The 9,529-nt window shown below is 33.5% G+C and overlaps 1 long non-coding RNA gene across 1 annotated transcript in view; it reads right to left on the bottom strand.

Annotated features, from left to right (window-relative positions):
* Positions 1-235: 235 nt before the first annotated feature.
* LOC131805995 (uncharacterized) overlaps positions 236-9,529 on the bottom strand; it is a 90,134-nt gene continuing 80,840 nt past the window's right edge. The window contains exon 3 of the long non-coding RNA XR_009343923.1: positions 236-386. This is a non-coding gene — a long non-coding RNA (uncharacterized LOC131805995). The remainder of the gene's footprint in view (positions 387-9,529) is intronic.

Here is a 9,529-nt window from a genome sequence, read left to right as displayed (position 1 = left end):
TATTTTATTTTTTGTTATAGCTTTCTGTTTGTTTGTTCAAGGTAATTATCTAAATATCAATATCTATAAAATCTTATGAAGAAAAATTCTTTGTTTCATTAATGTTCATAATTAATGAGAACAAGTATAAGTGTTTTAAAACGAAAAAGTTTTTCATATTTTATTGTATGATAGATAAATAGTTACTGATTTAAATAATTTGATTTTATAAATTTTGCTAATAATTATTTTTAATATTTGAAAGAAAACTACCAATAAATAGGTTTAATCACAGAAGAACACATATAAAAATTCCCAGTGTCAGTTGTCGAGTTTCATTTTGCTTGTTGATTCCTATGGGTTTTTATTGGTCATTTGTCGCAACGAGAGCCTTTAGCTGATTATCTCTGAAAATAAAGAAGGAAAATAAGATTAAAATATTTGCTGTTAAGAATTTTAAAGATATGTTCTTGTGGTTGTAGGTAAGAACATATTTTTTTTTTAATTTTAAAACAAAATACAATATTTTAAGAGTTGTTATATATGTAATACATGAAGAAAAGTTTCACATCACATAAGAAAGTAAATAAAGCAGGCCCTGAAAATTTTTTAAACTCCCAGACACATTTGTTTAGGGACCTCTGTATATCATCACTTCGGAAATTTCAACACATATATGATATAGCATACCTCTTGATTTTCGATATGTTGATGGTTAATCTTAATTACTGTTAATCATGTTAGTTGATGTTAATCAATTGCCAACCAAATCAGGTGTTATTTGATTTTTGGTAAATTTTTCCAAAAATATTCAATGTAGGTAAAGCCCCCCCAAACAATGGAACTTCCATGGTGATGGACCCCAAACAATGGAACTTCAATGGGAATGGGCCCAAAAACATGATCCAGTTTCACAAATCCCCATAAAACACTTTGGTGATGAGCTGATGAGTTCCAGTTCTACAAATACACAAAAACAAGTTTTTTAATGGTTTGATGTAATATCTGAAAATTACTCTCCCACAATTATTGACATGCTACCACAAAACAAAATCGAACATCAGGTCACACAAAAACATTTATTAAGTTTCGCATGCTCTTTAATGTCATTCCTAAGCTAAAATTGGATAACAGACGACCACAGGTAGCACGATTGCAAAACCGCTATCTGTTTTCTAAAACAAACGCAACATCAAATTTTCAGACTGTCTGTTTTAATTATTTTCACTTATATAAATATGTATTATTATATCACAATTTTAAATTTAGATTGAGTGTAGCATACATTCTCAAACATCAATTTGCTATTCTTCTCAATATTTTAATTTTATAACATTGATTTGAATGACGTACTCTAACCCACATATCCGTTTACCAAATAGTTATTAGAGTCTAAACTTTTCTCACGTCTGTCTCACCAATTGCCACACGGCATCCATGTTGGGGTGGTGTATATTGGAAATCTATTATTATGAAAGTTATATTAGCCTTATTGACAGTTTGCTATAGTAAAAGTTCTAATCTCTTTCCCAAACTTTCTGCTAGAGAATTATGTAAATTCTTTCGTTACTTTCGAAGTTACAGGCAAAAGGTAAAATATTTTAATAAATTTGAGGAGGGTATAAATAGCAGAATAGTTAAACGTGGGTAATTAAATAAAAGGGAAAGGAAAGAATTTGTATAATTTTGATAAGAAAACCGCATAAATGTAAGTAAAGAGACATTTTAAACAAAACAGCTGCTTGATAGGAATAAATAGAACTAAAACAAGTAAGCAAAGGCTATAGTCGTGCGGGACCGGCTATGTTATACCCTACAACACTGCAATATATTCAAATCCATCTTGGAAGATTTCGCTTTTGAAATTAGGATTTTGACTAGGGACATTTGCCCAATATTTAGTTGTTGTGGTCAATTTTATAGCTAAATATAATCCAATGGTCATCCCAAATGCTAGAATTCTTCCCAGTCCTTAACTGTCTCCTCAGGCGTGTCGATTGGCTTCAATTGTGCGATCGGAAAAACATTTCTGTTTTTGGTTAATTTGAACCCCTAAATATTTTGCAATCATCTCCAACAGCAAGAAGCGCCTCCGTATATCCAAATTTAAACTCATCTATATGATTTGCTTTTTTTGTCTACGATATTTAGCTATAATTATCAACGAAATCAGCATAAAAAAGCCAGAAGTTCGCATTTTGTGTATTTCGGATATCGCCTGTAAGTAATGCTGGTATTTCTTCACACAAAATTAGTGGTCCATTGTACCCGCTGTCCTAAACTCTAACATTATGCGAGATTTCGTGTCCTTTGGTTTCTATTTTTGACCTTTATAACGGCTGCAAAATCAGGAAAATTTTTAGTTGTTGATCCATTTCAACCCTTAATATATTGCGGACATCTTTGAAGACAATAGACCTAGCCCTTTTTGAGCCCAACCCTACCCTTGTGAAAATTTTCGTGAGGATCGGACGATAATTGCAATCTGTATATAAATAATAACCCCAACCTGTGTTGTAAAGTGCAAAAGTATTACAAAATATACACTTCAATATTATAAGTCAAATGAAAAAAATCGCATTCGATAAAAAATATGAAAAAATAAAAAAATGTCACAAAATACTACAAAGTCTATATTAAAGTCATTATTGGCATTTTTAAGCGATTTTTTTAGATTTTATACTTTTATTCCAAAAGGGCATTCTAAATTTACAAAATTTGTCAAAATCGCTCCAGCCATTCTGGAGATATAAGCATTCTAGCTAACATTCCCTTTCTTTGTATATACACATTGTATATATTTCGCTATATATATCAGATATTTTTACTATCGGCATCTACGAAATGGTCAAAATTGACCTGTTCGTCTATTTCTGATTTCGCCGACATCAAAATATTCGCGGTTTAATGGAAAATTTGACTTTTATTGAAGGCAAATGTTATGGTCTATTTCAACCACTAAATATTACCCAATGACCATCAAAATTGGAAAGCTTCTGCCCAGCCCAAAGCTCTAGCCCCATGATAACTTTCGCTTCGATTGGTCTATAATGGTAATGGTAGAGCAACTGCAAAATCAGGAAATTTTTCAGTTTTTTGTCCATTTCAACCCCTAAATATTATGCGATCATCTCCAAAAGAAATAGGGTTCTATTCTGATCTTAACCCCACCTACATTTTCAATTTCGTGAGAATTGGGCCATAATTGCGACCTGTAGAGTGATTACAAATTAACATGGACAGACGGACAGGCGGACGGACGGACATACATAGCTAGATCGACTCAGCTTGGCGAGATATGAAGACCCATATATACTTTCCTATGTGGGAAACCAATATTTCGAGGTGTTACATAATTTTTGGCCCAAACAAACTTATAATACCCCCAATACAAAGTGTTGTAGGGTATAAAAATGTAAAAATTATGTCTTTTGACTTTGTTGCAGTTTTTTATCTCACCCTGTAGATCTCTGTACTACTTGTATCTATATGAAATGCAATTTCTTTACAATTTACACATTTCTCATGAAGATATTATATATAGAAGTCTCTAAACACCTACGAAACTCATATCCATTTTCATCACCGTCGGATGTTTTGTAAGGAAATAGATTCACCTCAATGTTGACCGCATGTTGGCAAATTTTCAACAAATTTGTATACGCAACACCTGAAACTTTTCCATGGCGTTCTTTGAATTTTCACAAAAACAAAGGAAGTTAAGTCTTCTGCAATATAATACAGATTTTCCGGTAATTTTACCGCTACTGTTGTTACTTAGCCTTACCATTATACTCATATAATATTTACAATATAGTCGTTGGAAGAACTAACTAGTATACAGCCAGCCAACCAACAAACCAGTTTCAGACAACCAGCCAGTCAGTCAATGCTGACACATGCTATCTGACTTTGGATGGTAGTAAGCCATGGAACGAAAAAGCAACGACGCTCACACCAGCTGGTCGCATGCAATGATGAAGTCTTTTTGCTGCTGCTGGTAGGATGATGTTGACTACTCCTCGACGATGGTGGTTGTTGAAAATTTAATCAACTTTAATGCAAAGGCTAATAAACATGATCATACAATGGGAAATATGGTATGCAAAGAGAGGGACAGAGACAGAGAGAGAGAGAGAGAGAGGAAGATGTGGAGGTCATATTTCGTGTCTATAATAATCCTGTGCTACTAACAATCTGGCAACACGAAAGTGCAGTAATAACCGAAGTTGCATGTTGAAAATAACGAAACAAGGCGTATGCTTTTCTCAAACAAAAGCTTCATGGCTTTCGTTGTTAGTGCTTGAATGAGGGTAATACAAAATAGGAAAAAACGAATCAGAAATTGGTCGACTAGATATATTTATATAAAAATACAATTTGAAGAAAATTTTAAAATTTTGTGTTTGGATAACAAAACGTGAATAATACAACAAATTCGGATATGTTTGATAATTATATCGAAAAGAAAACTAAATAGAGAAGGAACGTTCTTCCTTTTCCCCATATTTTCAAATTTTCGAATTAAAATTCTTTGATGCCCGTGCATTTTTAGTGTATAGTAACTTCGGAAATATGTAATAGACAACACTTCACTGATAGTGGCAATTTTTATCTTGGAGGCAACTTCAACAAAGTAATTTGATGCATCTGGGGCATCGAAACCCCAATATTTATTTTTGAGAATCTTTCATTTCTCAGTGTGGCTTATGGTTCGAGGTTGCATTAACAGTTTTGGTGAATGGATTGTGAGGGATGATTATTGATTTTTTATGGTCGGAATTATTAAGTTTGTCATTCCGTTTGTAACACCACGAAATATACATTTTAGACCCCACAAAGTGTATATATTATTGATCAGCATAAAATTCTATGTCGATTTAGCAATTGCCGTCCGTCTATCCGTCTGTGGAAATTACTCTAGCTTCCGAAGGAATAAAAGTAGATTGATAACATTTTACACAAATGCATATTATGCCTGCAGGACTTTTGGTATTGAAAATGGGCCATGTAGGTCCACGTTTTGGTATAGCCCCCATATAACGGTACCACCCGATATTCGGTACTTTGTTGATTTTACCGGAATTGTTTAAAATTTTGTATTTGATGTTCGCAATGGATGCTACAGCCTATGACAGGAGATCGTCCCCATATAACCGTACCCCCCGATATTCGGTATTTTGATGATTTTTGTCACATTATCTACGGATTCTAATTATACCCTACACCACAAGGTGGTCAGGGTATTATGTCTTTGTGCATTTGTTTGTAACAGGCAAAAGGAAACGAGATAGACCCATAGTTCCTTTTGATTATCTGCATAGAATCACATTCTGAGTCGATTTATGCATGTCCGTCCGTCCGTCTGTCCATGTATTTTTGTAAACAAAGTACAGTTCGCATTTATCGGTTCAGATATAGCTATAGCTCCCATATATACTGTTCATCCGATTTGTCATTTTGTTACCCACAGCCGTAATATGCACTCCGTAAAAACGATATTCAAGGAAATATATCAAACACAGCTCAGAAATATCTTTGACAAATTTTATCGAGATCGGTTCCGATTTTGATATAGCTCCCGTATATATCTTTATCCGGTTTCAAATTGTGCACCAAATGGGTAATACAAGTCCGAATTTAAAAGATACAAATGCTTCGGCATATTTAGCCCTTTGAACTTTAAATTATATTTATAGCGTGTATGATTGAATTCTCCCATAAAAACTTTTAATTGTTATGTGGAGCTCTACTAAATTAGCAAAGTGGTGTAGGGTATCATAAAGTCGGCCCCGACCGACTTTAAGACTTTCTTTACTCGTTATCTTTGAGAATCTTTCATTTCTCAGTGTGGCTTATGGTTCGAGGTTACATCAACAGTTTTGGTAAATGGATTGTGAGGGATGATTATTGATTTTTTATGGTCGGAATTATTATCACTTTTTATACCCTCCACTATTGTATGGAGGGTATATTAAGTTTGTCATTCCGTTTGTAACACCTCGAAATATACATTTAAGACCACACAAAGTATATTCTTAATCAGCATTTCGATTTAGCTATGTCCGTCCGTCTATCCTTCTGTGGAAATTACTCTAGCTTCCGAAGGAATTAAATTGGATTAAAAAAATTTTACCCAAGTGTATATTATGCCTGCAGGTCTTTTGGGCTATGTAGGTCCACGTTTTGGTATAGCCCCACATATAACGGTACCTCCCGATAAATAAAATAATCAAAATACCGAATGATTATTTTAGCGACATTATTCACCGGAATTGTCTCAAATTTGGTATTTGAAGTTCGAAATGGATACTACAGCCTAAGATGAAAAAATTTCTGTGCAGGTTCACGACTTCGTATAGCCCCCATATAACGGTACCACCCGATATTCGGTACTTTGTTGATTTTACCGGAATTGTTTAATGCTGATGCTACAGCCTATGACAGAAAATTGTCTGTGCAAGTCCACGTCTTCGTACCGATATTCGGTATTTTGATGATTTTGGCGACATTATTCACCGGAATTGCTTCAAATTTGGTCTTCGAAGTTCGTAATGGATACTACAGCTTAAGCCAAAAAATTGTCTGTGCAGGTCCACGTTTTCGTATTTTTAGTAAAAAATGAACACGCAATTCGAATATTTTGAATTCTGTAAATAAATTCATTGGTATGGTTGCACAAAAATTTACTCAAAAATATAATAATATTTACAGCATATTCCACGTCATTAAATAATATTTACTGACCCTTTCATGTCATTAATAACTCTCAATTGGACTTGTTATTTGTGTTGAACATTACCCCACACAAGCCTAGACAAAGGTACACCATGGAAAAATAAGGAAAAATATTTATTTTTGTTATTGTTTTATTTTCATTCCATAATTGCTTTGTGGGTTAATCGATACAAACTTGCAGTTGGATTAAAAGAAACACGGGTATATAAACATGGCCTACCAATGTGATGTCATAAATATCCTATAAATCACAATCATAGACTTTATGATTAAGAATCGTGGACTTTATAAAAATATATTCCATAGACATTCGTTTATTTTTCAGGCATATTTTTAAAAATATCCTGGTCAATAATCGTGTGTTTATTAAATATTTTTCAAGGATCTCGAAAGCAGTAGTGGTGGAATTTCAAAAAAATATTTTTCAAAGATATTTTGAACAAGAATCAGAGAAGTTTTATACCACTTTTTCACGGACCTCCCAACCAATAATGGTGTATTCTTTAGAAACCTTTGGCTAGGAATCAGTATACAATCTCATGCATATTTTCCAAAGAACTCCACACAAAAAATCGTGATTTTTAAGAAGATATAGGAATTCATAGGAACTAATCGTGGAAATGTTTTTGAAATATCTCCTGGCTACATGTCTTGTTTTTTTTTAGAAATTATTTTTCAATAAAACTAATGACCAACAAGCGTGGCCTTTGTAGAAAATTCTTTTCAAGACCTAAGTAAAATTAGAGAGATTGTAATCTTGGATTTTTAAGAAACAAATTGCAGGGAACTCATGACCAAGATTTCTGAATTTTAAGATAAATACTTTTATAAATGAATTCCAGGATAGTCTGATCGATTCTCGTGGATATTAAAGAAAATATTTTTCAAAACACTCCTAGCTCTCCTAGTAAACATATCTCTCTAAAACATCTTGGTCAATAATCATGGATTTTGTAATGCCTCATAACCACTTATATGGGTTTTTAAACATATTTTTCACGCGGCTATATCCAAATCTGAATATTGTCAACAATTTCATCTTATTTCAGAGCTGTTTTTGATATGTTTTACCAAAATCATTGTTGTCGAGTGCATATTACACCAAATCGGATGTGGCAAATTCATGCCATTTGGACTGATATTGGCCATTTAGTGCATAATTAACGCGAAATTGATTGATATATATGGAGCTATATCTAAATTTGACCGATTCAGATCAATTTCCATAAGGTTCGTCTTTAGGCCAACCAGATATTATTTGAAAAATTTCATCTCAATCGGATAATAAATGCTACCTGCATTTTGTTCATCAAACTACATGGACGGACTGACATGCTTATATCGATTCAGAAAGTGATTGAAGATCCTCAAAATAAGTATGGGTCTATCTCGCTTCCTTCTCCATGTAACAAACATATGGACAAAGATATATTACCCTTACCCTGGTGTAGAATGTAAAAATTTTTCCGAGTTCTCAGCAAATTATCTGAACGTATTTTCCAAGCAATTTCATTAATTTCCTTTGAAGGATCTTGCAGGAGAATTTTTATATCTTTCTCAATTAGCGAAATATTTTACGTGCATCCATAAAGAGACCATATAATAACGCATGTTTTGTATCAAAACATTGGCCTCAAAACATAAGCGAACTTATGAATCAAATATTTGCCAAAAACTTGTATGTCGCAGATTTTATTGGCGGTTAAACTTCAGTGCATTGCGTTAAATAACCGCCAACGTATTTTCCAATAAAAACATGAATAGAAAAAGGGCTTACAACACAGCATTGCACAAATACGAGAAAGTAGATATAATTATAAGCAACAACAACAAAACCTAATAGCTACAATGAATATTCCCTGGCAAAACAACCACAAACAGGCTTATCCGAAAATTGGTTACAATTACAGCATTACCTGATATTTGATTTTTAGGCAAACATTCGATTTAATTTTGCAATCTCGTTGGGTATGTGCGTCTGCGAGTGTGAGAATAACAGAAAGCAGTTGCCTTCGTTGATTCTATGGTGTTTGAAATCACAAAAAAATTTGAATTCATGCCAATTGCCGTAATTGCTTTAAATTGTGTTCAAAATTCGACGCTGGCTTCTTTCGAGCCCAAAACAATTTGGTTTATGTGAGATACCATGTTTAACATTTTCAACTGGCCGTTTTGGCTCTGGAAAAATGGTGTAAGCAAAAAATTGTTGCCATGATGAAAACGGAATAGGGGTGGTGGTTGGTACAATTTTTCATTGCAGCAAAATTTACTCATTGCTCCTCCTCCCATGTAAATCTCTGCATTTGTTTGACTGTGGGCAAACAAAAACCAAAACTAATACCAGCAATGAAATGTTAGCTTAAACTGATTTTAAATTTGTAGATTCAATAGAATGGAGAGAGAGAGGCGTTGAAGCGATACATTTACATATAACCAATAAACAAATCTTTCAATGAACTGGAAACATAACCACTTTCCATCATCCACGTTATTGTTGTTATTATTGTCAACAATTGCAGTGCAAATATCCACATGTAAAAACGAAGAGTAGTAAAAAAATAAACGATTTCGAAAAGCCAATTCATATTTACTGAAAGCTGACACTACATTGACTGGATCGCGAAAGTAATATTATGCAGACCAATGTAAACCTAGACGACGATGACAACTCTGACCTGATATGGCCTTGACTGCAATTGACGTGCTTGCTCCCAGCACCATCTTTGAATATTCACATTGACACAATAGAGTGTGAATTTGTGAATTTAGTGACAACCAGACAATGAAATATTGTTAATAGAGTGGTAGTAAT

This window comes from Musca domestica, unplaced genomic scaffold (genome assembly GCF_030504385.1).
Source record: "Musca domestica strain aabys unplaced genomic scaffold, Musca_domestica.polishedcontigs.V.1.1 69, whole genome shotgun sequence".
Taxonomy (NCBI): domain Eukaryota; kingdom Metazoa; phylum Arthropoda; class Insecta; order Diptera; family Muscidae; genus Musca; species Musca domestica.
This window is presented reverse-complemented; position numbering and strand designations above follow the sequence as displayed.